The sequence below is a fragment of the Anomalospiza imberbis genome, chromosome 4 (genome assembly GCF_031753505.1).
Source record: "Anomalospiza imberbis isolate Cuckoo-Finch-1a 21T00152 chromosome 4, ASM3175350v1, whole genome shotgun sequence".
NCBI classification, from domain to species: domain Eukaryota; kingdom Metazoa; phylum Chordata; class Aves; order Passeriformes; family Viduidae; genus Anomalospiza; species Anomalospiza imberbis.
The window spans coordinates 70,092,152-70,111,240 of record NC_089684.1 but is presented as its reverse complement, the minus strand read 5'-3'; the positions used below and the strand labels follow the sequence as shown (position 1 = coordinate 70,111,240).

The following is a 19,089-nucleotide window of genomic DNA, read 5'->3' as shown; positions in this document are numbered from 1 at the left end:
GCTGGGGCCATCCCCCTTTGCCTTCCATACAACATGTCCAGTCTTCATCCCACCATGGCTTTGACCATCCCCCTTTTTCACAGTGCCCCCAGCTCACCCCCCTGGGCCTACAGGAACCACGGATGTGTCAGGAAGTGGGACCTAGGAAGATGAAGGACTTCATTGAACATGCGATGCTGCTTCATCCCTTGTCAGGGAGAGGTTTCCTGCCTCAGTTTCCCCTCAGAGAAAGGGTTAATTACCACGAACTCTTCACAGTGTTGCTGTGAACCCTGTTTGCAGCATGCTCTGGGTTCTCAGAGGAGCTGCAGCTCTGTGGAGCTTTTTTTTTTAGCTTCGAGAGAGAGGAAAAGAAAACAAAAAACTATGGTAACAAAGCAAATAAAAGAAGGGTCTCTCTTTAAATTCAGCTGGTAATTACTGTTTGAGCCAGGCTACTTAAGAGATTGGTGCTTGCCTAAACAGCCTAATGGTTGCTAAAATAATAACTTCTATCTGGTGTTTAGCAGTTCAGGGCACAATGCAGTTTCTGTACTACGTGCTTTGTCTCTTGCATCCAGATAGAAAACACAAATTGAAAAGGAAAAGAAGCTATGAATTCTCTGAATTTCAACTCTGGCTGGTTTTCACCCAGCGAGAACCTTGTGTGCATATGAAGACAAGGGGCCCATTAGCATCCTCATTACCATGCAAATAAGCGTGCCCCTTGGAAGGGACGTGTCCTGAGTGCATCCACAGTTTCCTCTTTTTCTCTCCCCGGGATGAACAGAACTGGACAGGGAATCTCCACAACAGCTCTTCTGCACATGCTGGAGCATCAGAATCTTCTGATGGGCACTGGGAAGCCACACGTATGAGGATTTGAGGGTGTTTTTTTTTAGGGAATGTGTAAAAAATCGAAGAAGTCAGCTCTTGCTTTCATATACTTGAATATGCAAGAACACCTTGAGGGGTTTTGGGCTGGGCTTTGTGACATTTCCTATATACATAAGTGAAAGTCAGTACTCAGTGATGGACACTTGAAGAGCTCAGGAAGCACAGAAGGATGTGTCCAAGGTCCAGAAATATCAGTAAAAATCAGGAATAGCAACACAGAGTGAAGGACCAGCACCTCAGTCTGTTATCTCGATGGAAGAGCAATTTTTGGTGATCTGGCCTCAAGAGCATCCAGGCCAGTACAGGGCAACATCAAAGAACAGGAAACATTATTTCTGTAGGATCTGTGTCACAAGCCAACAGGAAACCTGGTGTCGTTTAAAGAGGAGCTTTTGCTGAGCACTCAAAATCAGAACACCTCTCCTGGGCATCCAGCTCAACACCTCATGGGGTGAGGGAGGAGGAGATGGTGACACCCACCTCCATCAGAATTTATAATAATAATAATGCTGGGGTCTTAACAGTCCATTTGGGGACTTTTATTCCTTCCATCGTTTTATAAAAAGATCATCCCACGTCTTGCAAGATCTGAATCTGACAGAGCTGGGTCAGGGCAAGGCCTGTATGTCCTGTTGTAACCCTAAATAATTACCTTCGGGACCATTCAGAAATTAAGAAGGCTGCAGGTGAGCTCAGGAAAAGCCTCCTTGCACCTTGCAAAGCAACTGAAGTTACAGACCAAACACGATGATCAGAAGAATGAACTTCAGTTTTTTGGTGATGCAAAAGTCGAGCCAATAAAGTATGTGCTCATATCTTTTTTTTTTTTTTTTTTTTTTTTTTTTTTTTTTTTTTTTTTTTTTAATTATTATTACTTGTTAATGTCACCATGCTCATATTTGGAGAAAACCAGGCAGGTAAAAATCTCTGGAGCCATGGGAATACATCCCAAAGCTGTGACGCTCTGTGGTGGGTGGCAGTGGATGCAATCTGCCCTCCATGTATCCAAACACATATCCCATTTTTTTAAGGTTGCTTCAGCTAACACAATCTCATGATCTCTCCTCGCCTGCCCTTCTCCACCCTGCCCTCCCCATGACTCACTGGAAGGTGATATCACTTGGATTGTTCCAAGAGTTGCTGGTCCCAGTGTTCAGCGGTCCAAAAAATAAAGCAAAACAAGAAAAAAAAAAAAAAAAAGACAAATGCACCAATGCAAATGGAGTCAGTCCAAACAAAATTCTGGCCCTGGCTCCCAGTGTACAGCCAGAATTCATGAGCAGGCTGAGTTGGCAAGGGCATCTTTGTTGTAAAAAAGTCCCTACTTTGCAGCCTGTCCTGAATAGTCCATGGAGCAGGAATGCTTCAGACATGGGAGCAGGTGGGAGGAACAAAGTCATGTCCCAGTGCTGCCCCAAATTGGAAATGCAAGGACCAGCAGGACTGTTCAACACTGATAAAGGTGTTGCTGTTGCTTGGTGTGGGCTTTATATCAGGAATGGGCTTGCAAAAAAAAAGCTTTTGGAGAGCTGGACCTTACAGGTGTCAACATAGGAAAGGGAAGGTGAAACCTTCCACTGGAGGTGGCAGGTGAACAGCTAAGAAGAGCATGGTTCATCTCACAGCAGGTTGCTCAGCTGTGGATGTCCCTGCAAGCAGGAGGTAAAAATTGATTGGCTAAAATCATGGAAAATTAAAAAAAAAAACCAACCAACCAACCAACCAACCAACCAACCAAAAAAAACCTACCAATGTGTGAACCACTCTGTTTCTGAGTTAGGAAGCTCCAGAAATCCATCTGTAGGATTAGGACTGTGGTGGGGACAGGTGTGCCATCACCTGAGCTTCTCCTGGATGTGATCTCAAATGTTCAGGAGGGGATTGAGGACTGCCTTGGGAGGTATCAGAGCAGCAAGTCAAAATAATTGCAGCAGGTAGACAAAAAGCCCTGGCGTAGAAGGTACCACAGCTGCTCACTGTGGGCCCTCCTGGCCAAAGGAAGTCAGAGAATCATGGAATGCTTTGGGTTGGGAGGGATCAAAAAGCCCATTTCATTCCACACATTTCATTCCACTGTCCTGGGTGGCTCCAAGCCCTGTCCAGCCTGGCCTTGGACACTTTCAGGGATTCAGGGGCAGCCACAGCTTCTCTGGGCACCCTGTGCAAGGGCTTCCCCACACTCATACTCAAAAACGTTTTCCTTGTATCCAACCTAAATTGACCCTCACTCTCTTCCTTCCTTTTTTTTTTTTTTTCTGACTCTCACAAAGCAAATTAATTAAATCTGCTCCAAAATAATAATGACCTGCCCCTTTCTGCTCAATACCCAGCTAGCATCTCTCCTTGCCAGCTCTTTCCTAGGCCCCCATGATGGACAACCTCCCTGATGCAGCTGCCAAGCTGTGGGAGAACGGGCTGGATTTCAGCAAGGACTTCTCCCGGTGTGTGGGACTCAGATTCTGACCGGTCTTTCCTGACCTTCTCCTCCGTTCTCTATTAGCCACCTCCACTGGGTATTTGTAGGCATATCAGGGTCCCTAGAGGGTTAACACCTCCTTGGTGTGTCGTGGAGTGATCAGGGAGTTCACTGCCCTGCTAGGATGGATCCAAGAGCTGCTTGGCCTGGGGAGGAGGACAGCATGTTCACAGCCACTCAGGCATTTTCCCTGGAGGACGATGGCATTGGGATATCGGGTGGAATTCCTCAGGCCTGTCAGCCCTCCAGCCAACCCCATAAACAATGTCACAGATAAGCAGCAGCTTCCCAATGAAAGCCCCAGTGAGCTGCCTGCGTGTCTCTCTGCTGCCTGCACGTCCAACTTCTGCATCCTCGTCTGGCCCAAAGAGAAGCAGGGAGAAGCCACCACTCCCCTGACCACTGCTGAGCTTCTAGGCAGTGTTTTGTTCCAGGTCATGGCTGGAGAGACGCTCCTGGAGAGCCCCTGGCCATGCCAAACCTGGTGTGTGTCCTGGTGGGGAGGGGGGGAAGCTTTAGGTGTGATGGAGATCACAGAAACATTTGTCTGGCAGATTGCAAAGGGAGGAGAAACCAGTCAAGGGCTCTGAAAAACATCAACACTCTCAAGCAGGACATCAAATTTGAGGTCTGAGTGTGATTTGTGTGTCAGCAAGAGGAGGATAATGAATCAGAGTCTTGCTCTGGTCATTCACTGTCAAATTCATGACACCCAAACCTGTCTCCCAACATTTAGGAGTACGGTCCTAGTGATGTCCCCAAAACTTTTCTCTAAGGTGCTGCACATCAGTAGGACTTTGACCAAAATTCCCCTTTATTCCCCTCAAATACTGGAGATCTTCTCAGAGTAATCCTGGGAATTTGGACCACTGGTGGTAGTAATTGATGTGAGGATATTTATGAGGCATCAAATTTCCTGAAAAGTGTGGCTTTTGTGTGAATCACCTGACTGAGTTCAGGCACCTGAGCAGGTCCTGGGGCTCCTCTTACAGTCACTAGCTCAGAGGGCAGATTTTGTGGTGAGAGTGGAGTGATCCATCTCTTCCTGAGTGTAAGTCACCAGGCAGATGGATCACAGCAGGTTTCACATGACTGGACTCAGACTCCTGGCTCATGGGCAACCACATCACAGGCATCCAAGGTTATTCCTGATGGATTTCACCCTCAATGTCATGATCATCTGGTGGTGTGATGCTCTCTGAGAAGTTGCCAAAGCTTCCCACGCACCAGTTTCTCCTATGTGTGGGATAGGACTTTGATCACAGGAAGAATTTCACCAGTGGAAGGTGAAGTGAAAAGCCACACAGGTTCATCTACACTGTTCCTTGACAGAAACTTCACAAGCAATTGCAAGGATTGTGAATAGTGCTAATTTGCTTAGCGTGGTCCAGCCAGACCCCTCCAGATGAATTTGGTCCACGGAACAATTTACTCCAGAGCCCATCCTCAAAAGAACACAAGGAATTGGCTTTGCAGCCCCCCAGCATTGCCCCAGCAGACTCTGCTCCCTTAACCACCTCCAGATGCCCTGGTGCCACATCACAGGGCATGGCATGCAAAGCTTCTGCTCCGCACTACAGATCCAGGCTGGTGGGCTGCCACACAGCACCCCCTGCTCTGCCAGAGACCCTGAACTTCACAAGACAGGAATTATGCTGTAGGACCACGGGGCCACTGCATGGGGCACAAGGCAGGCTTTGGGCAAGATCCTGTGAAGTGTTTACTCTGCTCTCCTCTGCTCTACAGCTCTTGCTCCAGGGGCTTGAGATCATAAACTGGCTTTTTTTTTGCTTTTTTTTTTTTTTTTTTTTTTTTTTTTTGACAGTATAGCTGCTCTCAGTTAGTTTGATTCCTGAGCAAGTTGTAGCTAAACTTGTAATTTGCTGGATATTATTGGGAATGTGCTTTTTCGATATGATTAGAGACAGGTGAGGGGGACATAAGAGTTTTAAAATATAGTAATATAAATGAAACAAAATAGAAGTTTTAGAGCAGAAACCAGTTATTCATCTTTACCTTTTTCTTCATTATTCTTCATAAATTTAAGTAAAGTTTTGTAAGTAGTCTGCATTGCAGACTTCAAGTGATTAGTTATTAATGTAAAAGGAAAAATAATTTGTGTCATTTCTTAATTAAATAGTTTAACCTTAAAAGACCTTATAACAAAAATAGTCAACCATTTTGTACCTTGTTAATAAAAGACTACAGAACTCACTGCTGTGAAACTATAACAGAGATAAGAAATAATAAACCCCTAAGTCTAAACACAAACTATCATCTCAAGCACCTTCAATCCCAACTTCAACAAAAGTTAAGAAAAAGAAACCAAAAACCAACAAGGGGGTATAAAGAAGGTTCAATCATACAATCTGGGAATGGTTTGGGTTGGAAGGGATCTGAAAGATCATTTAAGTTCCACCTCCTGCCACAGTCAGGGACACCTTCCACTATCCCAGGGTGCTCCAAGCCCCTTCCAGCCTGGCCTTGGGCACTTCCAGGGATCCAGGGCCAGCCACAGCTGCTCTGGGCACCCTGTGCCAGGGCCTGCCCACCCTCAAAGGGAAGAATTTATTTTAATACCCAATTTAAACCTACTCTCTTTCAATGTGAATCCCTCTCCCTTTTCCTGTCACTCCATGATTTTGTAAATAGTCTCTCCAACTTTTATGCTCCCTTCAGGTGCTGGAAGGCCACAGTTAGGTCACTCCAAAGCCTTCTCTTCTCCAGGCTAAATAATCCAGATTCTTTTATGTACCATCTTTCTTGAGAGGGCACTGACCCTTCACCTGGGGACTCACAGCTGAAATCATCCTCAGCAAATCCCAAGAATGTAATTTCATCCATCGCATCGTCCTTCCAAAGACCTGGACGTCCCATGAACAAAACCTTCTTTCCCTGCAAGGAATGCGCCACATTCCCTCTTTCATGAGGGACATCTAAAGAAGAAAGTTATGTTTTAAAGAAAGGAATAACTCAGGAATTGTGGCCTGGTACTGCAAAGGGGTTGATACCAAGGTCTGTACAGAGAAACTGTACCTGCAGCACAGAGTGGATACCACCAGAAGAAGCTCTGAGTGGTGCATCTGGTCTGACTGGATTTCTCCAAGGTTTTCCATATGGTTTTCCACAGTCTCCTGGAGAAATGGATGCACTTTGGTCTGGAAAAGTGGTCTGTGCGGTGGGTGGGGAACTGGCTGACAGGGCACACCCAGGGAGAGCTGGTAAAAAGCTTCTTCCCAAACAGGCAACCTGTCACCAGTGGGATCAATATCGCTCCCAACACTGTTCAACATCTCCATAAGTGAGCTGGATGATGGGATCAGGTGCATCCTGATGAATTTTCCTGATGATACTGATGCCTTGGGAAGGCTGACCTAGAACGGAGACTAGACAGAGCTAAAGAATAAAGCAGGGATTTATTAGAAGGCTTCAATGGATCCACCTTGGGCAGCATAAGAGCCCAGCCAGGGCTGCACCCAAGATGAACCAAAATGGTCACAAAATGCACGACTGCTCACGGGGTCTCTCACTTTTATAAGTTCTGCTCCATTTGCATATTGGAGTTCATTGTCCCATTCCAGCTTCAGCCCATGCAGTCACATCCTGCTTGTTTTTCTCTCTTCAGCCCACGTTGTTTGTGCTCTTGGGCTGAGATTTGGATCATTTGTCCTTGGTCCCCAGCTGGAGAAGGAATTGTTTTGTCTCCCTACTCTGTGAGGAGAGCTTTCCATCCCTTAATATGTAGCTCAGAACTGCACACTAAAGCAGCACAGAATGTGAAAAATAGAAAAGCTAAAACCTGAGGCATCAATACCAAAGAGAATGAGGAAGTGGACACTTCAGGAGTGGGGGCCACCCTGCAGGAAGACCTGCATCAACATGAGCATCACCAGCAGAGATGAAGAAGGAATTGTTCCACTCTACTCAGTGTGTTCAGTTTTGGTCCTCACCAGGCAAAAAAGAGGTGGGCAGGCAGGAGAGGGTCCAGAGAGTGGCCAGGAAGATGATCCAAGCACTGGGGAGCTGCCATGAGAGGAAAAGCTGAGACAACTGAGCTTGCTAAGTTCTTGAGAAAAGGTGCCTGAGGGGGAGGTTTTATCGCTGTGTAGCTACCAAGAAACTGTGGCTCTCTTTTTACAAGGAGTCACCTGGAAAAGATGGGGGGCCATGGGTGCAAGTTATTCCTGGGGATATTCCTATTGCACACAATTTTGCACCATCAGCCATCAGAATAATTTGCCCAGGGAAATGGTGGATTCCAACTTTAAGATTCAGCTGGACATGATGCTGGACCATCTTGTGCACATTGTGCTTTTGCCAAGAAAAGTTGGACCAGATGGTCATTCAGGTCCTTCCTGACCCAATATTCTGTGATTCCATGAGTTTTTCCTGCTTCTTGATTTTTAACAGGAGCTCTGTGGACTCTACCCAGGCAGGACTAGGCAGAGGGAAGGGAGAGAAATTCTGAAACCGGACCTGGGCTTGGATACTGCAAACCAAACTCTGTAATAAATATTTTAAATGGTTAAGGCAATGCTTTCATAGCAGAATCACAGAATGGTTTGGGTTGGAAGGGACCTTGAAGACCATCTAATTTCAACCCATACCCTCAAATCATGCTGCCTGTTAACTCACTTCAACACTGCCCTGAAATAGCCTTTTTAGCTGCTTGTTTCATCCTCCAAGAAGAAAGCCTGGGCAGCAGATTCAGGACACAGATAGTGCTGAATAAAGCATGGTCAACAGGAAGATGGACTTCGAAATTAATCACAAAATTAACAGGGAGACAAAGATGTAGGCGTTTGACATCTGACTTTTAGTACAGACTCTCTTAAAGGTAATATTTTTTGCAGTGTTCCTTGTGCTTGGGAAAGATATATGTGTGTCCAACTCCCTGCTCCTTGATTCACAAATAATAGCCTGATTCCAGCCCCAGAGGGGAGCTTAAAACAAATATTAGAATCATGAGACTCAGGAAAAGGACATAAATAAAATTAGTGAAAAAAAAAAAGACAAAATTGACCAGTCTGGCAAATCTAAAGGGAGATGTCAGGAAGGTTCTTATTTACCAGATGCAAATGAAGGAAAAAAAAAAAAAAGACTTTTTCCTTCCTGAGAGAAGGAAAAAGTCAGGGAAACCAAGCTGCATGTCAAGATCTCTTGTCCTGCTGTCTGAGCAGGAAGGAGACTGGAATCCATGTGCTGATGTTGGATTGAGCATGGCTGAGATCCGTGCTGGGATGGTTCACCAGAGGAAACACACTCAGGGCAGCCTTTAAAAAGAAAATTTCCATCTGGCTCGGGATCTGAACGAACACAATGGCCTTGTGGGGTTGCTAAGCTCCCTCCAGGGCAGTGCAGAGCTTGCTCAGAGAGGAGCATTCCCAGGGCTCTCCAGTCTCCAAACTGGAGCATCCTGAGCTCGTGCTGTGCCCGAGCCTGGGAATCTCTTCCCTGAGCACACCATGGGGAAGCACAGCCACGATGACCAGGCTGCAGAAGGGAAACACTTACAGACAAGCTGACTTGCTGCCATCTCAGCAGGAATAAGCCACAGGTAGAATGTCTCATGGGCAAAAATCCAACAATAGGCATTGGTTTTACAGGGACAGTGATAAGATGAGGGGAAATGTTCTTGAACTGAAACAAGAGGGATTTAGATGAGTTACCAGGAAGAAATTCTTTGCTAAGGAGGTGGGGAGGCTCTGGAACCACTTGCTCAGAGAAGCTGTGGGCTGCTCCTTCCCTGGAAGTGTCCAAGGCCAGGTTGGATGGGGCTTGGAGCAACCTGGGATAGTGGAAGGTGTCCCTGCCCATGGCCAGGGCTAGAATGAGATCTTTCAAGTCTTTTCCAACCCAACCCATTCCATGATTCTATGACAAACTCTGAATCCTCAAATTTTTTTCTGGCTGGCTCCCTTATACTCTAGTTTTCCATGAACCATTTACCAGGCCTTCGTGGACTGTCAAGATCTGGAGAGCACAGTTTTGGAATTACTGTTCCAGACTACTCCTTGCATTTACTGACAGTGGTATTTCGTGGTGAGCCCTCCAGTTGCCTTCTGCTGTTCAACTCCTTTTTAACACCTTCCTTAAACTTCCCTTTGCAAGGAACTGCTGTTCTTTGGTTGCTTCTGCAAATACAAGTCTGGCTTTCACTCACCTCCAAGATAAAATGTCTCTTTTCTATCACGCTGCCTCCTCCACTCTGCTCAGAAACATTGGGAATGTGCTTTTTTTTCCCAAATAAAAAGATAAGCTTGGGAAATCCTGTGGAAAAGGAATGGAAGGGAATGATTCTCAAGCAAGACATCCAAGTCTTGGAAAAACCACTGTGTTTGCTGGGTTGGGCCCAAGACTACTCTTTGTTTTTCCAACTCAGAAGTTCTTTTCTCTGCACTTGGTTTTCTAAGAATGTGAACTCACCCGCCCCGTCCTGTTTACAAGCTCGTAAATATGTAGATCAGATTTGGCTGCAGGGTAGGCCTTGGAAGGGCTGAATCCTGCTGGGAACACATGGCATTTTATGTACAGCGAAGCCAGATCTGTGCTGCACAGAGGAAAAAGGCAATTTTTCATTGGGACCAACCCAGCTCAGGGAAAAAAATTTGTACCCAGCGCAAAACGCACAAATCCCGACTTCAATTTGAAGCTCAGGGTGAGCAGAACTCACTGGGGTGGGTAAGTGCTGCCAGCACCCCAACACAGGTGACACCACTGGTCTGGAAGGACCCTAGAGTGAGCCACGATGGTGGCTGATGGCTGGGAATGCTGGGGAGAAAGTTGGGATGTCAGTGTTGGGAAAACACGATATCAAGAGGAAGTGTGGGAGCTTCCTCGGCACATTTCCACTGTGCCAGCCCCGAGGGCTTTTCTGTTTGTACCAGAACTGGGCAGACAGGACGTCACTGGCCGTGGAGCCTGGCACTGCAGCCCGTGTCCCCTCCCAACACTGCCAGCTCTGATGGATGCTGGACAGCATCCTCCAGAGAGCCGTACCGTGGCGTCACGGAGGAAAGGGTGGGGGGAAAAAAAGGATGGGGGAGGTGGATATTTTCAGCTCTGAGGAAAAATTGTGGCTAGTTTCGCAGGCTCAGGAGGGGTTATTCAAGACCAGCCAGCCAGCCAGGCTTGGAGGGGAAAATCCTCCAACGCCTGCCCTGTTTCCGCACTCGGCTCCAAGGCACAGCCCTTTTGGCTTTAGCTTGCATGGAAAAATCCACGGTTTCTCATCGTTGACTTTCTCTTTCTTGATGTTTTTTCCTGTGATAAGAAGGGAATCTTAAAACCCCAAACCATATTTCCGTTTTTTGCCCCCAACCTGAAAATATCAGAGGAGATAGAAAAGAGTTGTTCTGTCTCTCCCCAGCCCTGAAAGACATTTTTCAGCTGATATGAAGCTCTAAACACATTGAACTTCAAAAAGAGACATTTTCCCCCCTCTCTCAGAGAACAATGGGTCAGTGGAACTGAGCTCCAAAAATATATCAGGAGTGGTGAGATAAGAACATCCTCATCACTCCCAACAGTTCCTGAAGTCCTTAACTTGAAGGGATAAATTCTCCTGTTAAATGCCGCACTGATTGCCTGTGGAAGACCCCTCTGACTTGGTCCTTTCCCTCATCTCCACAGGGAAGGTCACGCCTGTCTGATGTGACCACAGAATCGTGGAATGGTTTGGGTTTGAAGGGACCTTAAAGATCATCTCATTCTAACCCCCTGCCGGGGGCAGGGATGCCACCGCTGGAGCAGGTTGCTCTTCTCTGGCTATTCAGCAGTGATGCACTTAAGCCATGTATTTTGACACAAGAGGCAAAAATTGTCTGCCTGGTTGTCTTTTCCATAGAGCTGAGCCTGGGACAAGCACAGAGACGATGCTGGGAAGGACCAAGAAATGTGGGAGCAGACAAACCATCCCATCACAGTGGTTTTGTGCAAGCTTTACAGCCACAGCAAGCTTTAAGGAAGTATTTCAGGAGAGGGAATGCAAAAACCAGGCTGCATTTGCCTGCTTTAAATGCCTGCACAGGGCAATGGGATCTCTGCTGAGGAGAGAAGAGTGTCTCAAAGTATCTTATTATGATAATGAGGCTCTCTCCACTGACATGCTTCCTGCTCCATCTCAGCCCTATCCCTATTTATTTTTAAATTTCTGAACCTGAAGGGAAAGAATGAAGATTTGCATTCCATTTTCGTGGCACTTTGAATACTGCCCATGAGTTTCTGTCTGCCTCTCTTTCACTTTTTCCTTGGATAAACAAGTCTCTTTGCTCCCAAGCTCCTCACTCACTGCTCAGAAATATCAGACATGGCCCATGGGGTACTCTCCCTGCCTTGATATGGCCTTGATTCCTAATTAGCTCTTGGATATTCAAATTTTGCATGTTTACTTCTCATTCCAGGCAAGTGACTCTAGGTAGGCTTTCAAACTCTCCTTGAGAAAGTGCTGCTTTTGTGGACAGCCCTTATCAAGAAAGGAATCATACCAGGAAATTATTATCCTCTCTTTTTTCCATCAACACCAACTAGTTCCTGAGTTGCCACCTCCCTGTTTGGTCACTTTGATGTGCTCTGATTTCAAGGGAACAAAAAACCCATGCCATATATGACTGGCTCTGCTTGTGCATTTCCACCAGCAGTGCTGTCTAAAATCTGGGGGGATCCTGGGTGACACTGGGGGGGTCCCCAGGGTGTCTTGGTCAGAAGATCTCTGTTCAGTTCCCTCTTTGTGCCATGCCTTTAAGGCTGGGTAAGGAGACTCTACTCTTGCTGTGAGGCAGGAATGAGCTTGCCTTCAATGCAGATCCCCTACAAATTTCCTCCAGATATCCAGAACACTGAAAAGAGCAAATTCCCTGGCAACTGAAGCCATCTGGCTCAGACAACACCACTGACCTGCTTCTTCAATATTATCAACCTGTTCGTAATTAAATATCCTGCACTCCTGTGTGAAGCTGAGTCGTGTGATGATCCCTAGCATAAAGGTTGTGGCACAGATTTTAGAGGTTGTTACACACTGAACTCTCATTAAACTCATGGGCATTAATCATGAAAATATCTTCTGAACATGAGAGCTCCCAGCATCAACCCCAGTACTGCGTATATTAGCAATAATGTCAGTTCTGGATCAGTATTTGTGCTCAACCTGAACGGTAGCATGTTGCGAATATTTTGGTTAAATGATTCATTGGGGGAATGTTTTTTCCTTCCAGGAACAAGTTGATGACTTGCTCTTACAGTCATCTCCCTCACAGAATGGCTGTCAGGGCTGTTGGCAAAAAGACAGGTGTGATTCACCTAGGAGCAACATGTCACAGAGAATTTATAATAATAACTCACGCTCAGATCATAAAATGCCAAGAACGGGAGCAGGTGAACCAGACCAAGAAAGACTGAAAAATGGAAGTTACTCATATGGAAAATCACGTCCCTTTCTGTGCCCACAGAGCAGAAAAGGAGCCAAGGGGACAGAAAATGCTCAGAGGAGCTCTGCAAAGCAACACAAAGGTCTGGAAAACTTGACTTAGACCATGAGATTAAAGGGTTTTGATGTATTTGCATTACCCAGGAGAAACTGAAGTGATTTGCTCACACTTCATGGTGAAATACAGGAGAAGCTGTTCCTGACAGCAAACATATCTTTAATCTAGCCAAGAATGGTAGAAAAATTTAATGGCTTGAAGTTCTAGCTGGATAAATTTACTCTGGAAAGAAAGCAGCCATTTGTAATAGCAAGGACATAAAACAATTGGGAAAAACATAATTGGTGGCAGGGATTCTCCATTATTTGCAGTCCTGAGTTAATGCTGAGTGTCTCTTCAGGGAGAAAAAAAAAACTTGTCTTTGAGTTATGGGGGAGTTGAAAAAATTATTGAATGAGGTGCTTAGGGCAGCAGGTGTCTGTGAATCACTGCAGACAGTCAGAGCAGTCCCTCCAAACCTTGGAACTCCATCCCAAAATGTAGTGGGTCTTGAACATAAAAGAGTTGTAAAAATTATCCTGACACGGAGAACTTCAGACATGATAAGGGCAAGAACTATTTAAGAAACTGCTTGTCTGCTCCAGAAATTTCTTTAATTAGGAATAGCAGTGACCTTTATTCCCTGCTGTAAGATCTTTCCCTGTGTTCCACACGTGTGCTGTGATGTCTGCATTTCTATGCATTTCATTGCACTTGGAGGCACTGACAGTGAGTCAAGCATCCGTGTCAGGGGGTTTAATCTGAGCATAATGAAGCTTTTGCTTGTTGGGGGATCATGTCAGCATTTAATTAATTACAATGAACTGCACTGTTGGTATTTGAGAGCAGCGCTCTCACGTCCAGACTTAATATCCTTTGGAGCGCCAGTAATTACCCAGAGCAAGCAAAGCTGGGAAGAAACAAGCACTGCAGAGACCATTCTGGGCCCTTCCTCACAAAGAAAGCTGCTGCCACTCGCTGACACAGGTGCCAAGGTCTGCAAGGGCCTTGTGAATGCCATGAGCAGGGCCCTGAGCCAGCTGTGAGCAGGTTATTCAGGTCCCAGCAACATTAAAGCTCCATTTTTTTTTTTTTTTTTGTTCTGCTGAGGAAATCAGTGTGTGACATTCAGAGTACTGGATATTTGGAAGAAATTCCTCTCTTTCTTGGTGGTGAGGCCCTGGCACAGAGAAGCTGTGGCTGCCTCTGGATCCCTGGAAGTGTCCAAGGCCAGGCTGGATGGGGCTTGGAGCAGCCTGGGCTAGTGAAAGGTGTTCCTGCTCATGGTAGAGGGTGGCACTGGCTGATGCTTCAGGTCCTTTCTAACCCAAACCATTCTGTGGTGATTCTATGAGATGCCAAAACTGTCCTGCAGCTCTGGGGACAGCTGTGGGGAGCAGCCTGGGCTGTCCCCGTGGTGCTGGATGTCTGACTGCTGATACAGCCTTGTATCTGTGGGACACACAGCTCACCTGGGAGTGGTTCTAAGGACCCCCCAAGGAGCTGGAAAAGCAGATGTATTAATGGAAAACATCATGAAAAAGAGCTTTTCTGTTAACATGCCTTTCTCCTGATGTGTGAGCTTTCCCCTCTCAATCCAGCAGAATATGGATAACCAAGATCAAGAGAAGCAAAAATCCTCAAACAATCAGAATACTATAAATAAACATCTCCCTTCTCCTTTTCACACCTAATGCTTTCTCTGGGGACATTCTTTGAAGATCCCCATCAGAATATTCTCTGCTGCCTGTCAGGGCAAGGAAACATCACCTGAAAGAAACTCTTTCCTGTGCTTTCCTCCCTGTGGTGACATCTCACTCTCACGAGCAGATGCCAAAGGGCACAAGCTCATCCCTGGCCATGCCCCAAAGAGGAAAATCAACCCCAGGGCAGCCCTGCTTGCAAGCAGTCGGCAAATTCTGCCAGTGGCATTGGAGCCCTGCAAGTTCCAGCACTGGGGGCTGGGAGCTTTTCCATCCCAGTGCTGCCATCACCAGCCCTGCTTCTCCTGCTGGTGGGTCGGGGATTACCTTGTTTCTCCATTCCCTCCACAGGATTCCTCTCCCTGAGGTGTTCCCCCCTGTGACTTGGATGGGGCGAACATCTCCTGGGCCTCTCCATGCAAGATGTTAAGGGAAATCCCTGAGGGATAGTTCTTTCAAAATATGGCTGCTCTCCTCGGTCAGACTGGAGAGCTGGAGCTACTCCACTTTCCAAAATCAAATTAATGTTCAGAAAATAATAAAATACAAACGTATCTCTGATGAATTCACTAGGATGCCGATTATGAGATAAAGAATAGATGGGCTAAAAGCCTGAATGTGAAGGTGGAAAAGCAGTGCCTGGGAAGCAGGTCAGCACAAGGCTAGGAGAGAAAGAGATGGCTCTTTTTCAGGAAATATCTTCACAAGCACCGCAGGCCAACAAACACACTCATTCCTCAGTGCCAGCTCTCCAGCAGGAGCTGCAGTGCCAGACTCATCCTGGATGGCTGGAAAAGGGATACACGAGGCCCTGAGAAACCACACAGAGTGTTGGAACCCTGGATGCTGAGAATTTCAGACTTTCTGTGCTGACAGACACTGAGCCCCAGGAGAACTCTGCATTTGACCTGAGGCCTTGGAGAAGGCTTCCAAAATGGAATGATAGAACTGGGATTGTGGGTGTGGAGTTTGGATAGAAGTGTGTAATGTCACAGGGTGGAAAACTCAGAGTTTAAGGTTTTAGAATATAGTAATATATATAAAACAAAATGGAGGTTGTAGGGCACAGGTTGGTCCACCTTCTTCACCTTCTTCTCCATGGGTGTGGGTGGTTTTGTGTAATTGGATAAAAAAGTCCACATTTTGGGCTCAGGTGGTTGGATTAAAATTAAAAATAATTTAGGTGTCATTTCTTAATTGGACAGTTTATCCTTAAAAGGCTTTGTAGAGAGAGAGAAAGGGCCCCATTTTTAGTTAGAGTGAAGCGCTGTAGAACTCAGGGTTTGTGAGACTGTAACAGAGATAAGAGCTAATCAACAACAGACTGCTGAGCTGAGGAGCCAGCTGCAGCTCTGAGGGGCTTTTCAAAGCCTGGCCTGGCTATGTGTCCCTACTGTCTCCAAGCCACCATGGCTGGGGATGCCCTTAATAAATGCAGTTTATTTATTTTATCAGTGTACCTGGATGTTGGGCTAAGCCTGATGACACAGAGCGACCTTCTGCCATCTGCCTCCAGAGGAGAGCACACAAGTGCCCTGATCCCAGCTCTTCCACTTGCACATGCCAATGGATGCCACTCCCAATTATTTATCAGGCCACACAGCATCAGGGAGATGCTGTGGTCTGAGTTCCAGAGTGCATGACCCAAGGCAGCGAGGACCAGGGCAGGAATTACTGCTTGCAGGCACACAGCTCTTCTGCTGTATAAAGAAACCCATTGCTTTTCCTACTGAACCAAGCTCTTAAAACCTGGATGTGCCTCTGTGCATGTTGAGGTGAAGAAAAACTTGTCTGGGCTCCTATTCCTGTATATGGGCCTCAAATCAGAGAGTATTCGAGGCTTGGCACCTCTGCCTTTGACCTTGGATATGTGGAGGTGATGCTTTCCCTTGCACCTCTGAGTGTTTTTGGATCCTCCTGTTACACTTGGAAGGCCCAAATCCCTTCACTCCACAGATGAATTTTCCATGAATGTGGGGCTTATTTAGTTCCAAACTGCACACAGCCATGTGGCTGCCCAATGATGAATTTCTAGGGATGAGTGTTTCCAGGTGGATTTCTTTTTTTCTACTGTCCTTCCAGCTCAAAGGCTCAGATTAGCTGAGCTGTGCTTGCCCGTGTCTGATAACATCTTTAATACCTCTTAAAAGTGGCTATAAAATATCAATACCCTGCCTAATTCCATTTAGCCCATGTCTGAGAAGAAAAGGAGGAGCTCCTTGTCAGGCATGAAATTGAGCCTGGAGTCATCCTGGATCCAAATAAAATCTCTTCTGGAAAGCAAAGCTGCAAACTGTTGAAAAGACGTGGCCTCATCCATGAAGAGGGAAGAACATGGACAGATGAAAGGCTGACATGTCAGTCCCGACCTGGTAAAGAAATGGGAATGTCAGCTCAGAGTCCTTCCTTGATAACAGCACACCCATTTAAAACAGGGATAGGCTCCAGGGATGCCAGTTGTGTTCTCAGAGAGTTGGAAGGGTGAGGATATTGGAGGGATGAAAGGTGTATGTTGTGTGTATGGGAGTCTGGGATAAAAAAAAATCACTTATGAGACTGAGGCAATGGGGCTGTCGGGAAAGAGGAGGCAGCAAAGGCTGAAGTATTAATCAGGAATTGGATTTTGGGTGAATTTATGTCACATACTCTATACTTGCACTGCTGTAGGATGGAAAATCTTTTCACTCAGTGAGAACCCATTCAGAACTGACGTGGAGTGATGCAGATTCTGCCTGGATTACACGAAGCAGCAAAAGCAGATTTGCACACTGCAATCAGTTTTGTAACATCAGGACAGCCAGAAATTCCCAAGTAACAGAAATGCTCCACTACATGCTCATTTTATAGATCTATTTCCTCTGACCTGTGGTCAAGGGAGGGACAAGATCATCTTTTAAGACAGTTCCCATCCCAAATCACCCACAATTCCACAAAGCCAGTGGCCCAAATCCCTGTGATGTTAATGTGACGAGATGGAATTCTTAAGTCTTGGTTCTTTTGCAGAATGTGTCAACCCATGCTCAGGAACAGAGCAACCTGGAAATCCAGATGCGTGGTTTGGGGGGAATTTCAGTGTTTGATATTTGTCTCCTTTCAAAAAAAAAACCTCAAAAAAAAAAAAAAAAAAAAAAAACCAACACAACAATAATAAAAAATCAATGAAAATTTCTGAGAAATTATGAATTAAAAAAAAAAATAATTCATAGAACCTGCGGTGCACACTGTTGTCTAAAAGGGATTCTGGGAACCTGACAAGTACCATCTGACATGGAAACACTTGTAAATCTATGGAGAAAACCATGGCAACAGTCAACCACCACTAGATGGATCTGCACTGTGGGACAGCCTGCTGTCTCCTCTTCCCCAAGCTTCCATAGCCACAGAGTGCAGAAAATGCAAAGTCCTTGGCAAAGCACATTCCCTGGGCTTTCCCTGGACTGAACCACACAGGAGTTCAGGCAATGGAAATCCTGCAGTCCTTGGAATTTATGAATCTGGCTATCTGGAGTGTCCTAAAGTCCTCCAAATTAACATACTAGTAGCAGGAAGCCTTGAAGCACGAGGAAATCCTTTCTGGAGCCAGGATGCTCAGGGCTTCCAGGTTACTGGCGTTGGATCCAGGAGTCAATCCCAGATTAGCCCGGGGCTGCCAAGGTTTCACTCTGATGGCTGCATGGTAAGAAAGCCATGGAAACTTGGCATGGAAGGGCTGCCCTGGAGCTACGAGGAGTGATTGAAGTGGAGGCTGTTAAACCTTGGATGTTTCCGCTTGGTTTTCCAACTGGCGTTTCCCAACGGAATCCTCCTTCGCTGACCAGCATCCAGACCAGCTACTTGGGAATCTCGTAAATTCTGTATAAATGTTTCACTCACTTTGGGCCACTGCACTCAGGAGAGTGGCAAGTGCTTGGCAGATGTGCAGGAGGCTGAGTCCATGGCCCAAATATTACAGCAAGAAGATCGAATGTGACGGGTTTGCGTTTATTGCTGACTCTGGATTGACACTGGGGAGCACTGGGCCTTCTGGAATAACTCATCAATGAAGGAGAGAGGGAGAGGTTGCACAGATGGATCTGTTCTCCATTCCCACTTTAACCTCTGCTTAATTCCCACTTTAACCTCTGCTTAATGGTCTCTTCTTTTTTCCTAGCTCCTTCTTTACATATATAATGCATCACTTCCCAGCAATTTAATGCAAGAGATGCAATCAATCACCTGCAGGCAGCTAAACCACCAGTTTTGGAGCTGGAATAGCCATTTTCAGGGTTTGAAAATGCAAATAGAGGCAGGTTTTTGCTTTGCAGCAGCGTGGATGACACCAAACATTTCAGCCCTGAACTCCTGACTGCTGGAAAAGCCAACACTTCCCTCCCCAGCCAGACTGGATGGGGCACCAAGTTGGCCACTGATTTAGAATAACAGGAATGCTGCAAGCAATGGCAAATTGAGTCTCTTATTCTTTTGGTCTCTGATGAGAATGGAGGACAAAATGTTTCCACTCAGACAATTTCACCTTCTATTGGAAGAAAGTTCTTTCAGTTATTGGAGATGGTCAAATAATGTCTTGGAAAAT

At 46.1% G+C, this 19,089-nt stretch overlaps 1 protein-coding gene and 1 long non-coding RNA gene across 2 annotated transcripts in view; one reads left to right on the top strand and one right to left on the bottom strand.

Annotated features, from left to right (window-relative positions):
• The window catches only part of ADRA1D (adrenoceptor alpha 1D), a 42,085-nt gene that overhangs the window by 6,046 nt on the left and 16,950 nt on the right, over window positions 1–19,089 (bottom strand). The gene's annotated exons all lie outside the window — the stretch shown is intronic.
• The window catches only part of LOC137473237 (uncharacterized), a 254,689-nt gene continuing 242,310 nt past the window's right edge, over window positions 6,711–19,089 (top strand). Inside the window, exon 1 of the long non-coding RNA XR_010998665.1 lies at window positions 6,711–6,914. This is a non-coding gene — a long non-coding RNA (uncharacterized lncRNA). The remainder of the gene's footprint in view (window positions 6,915–19,089) is intronic.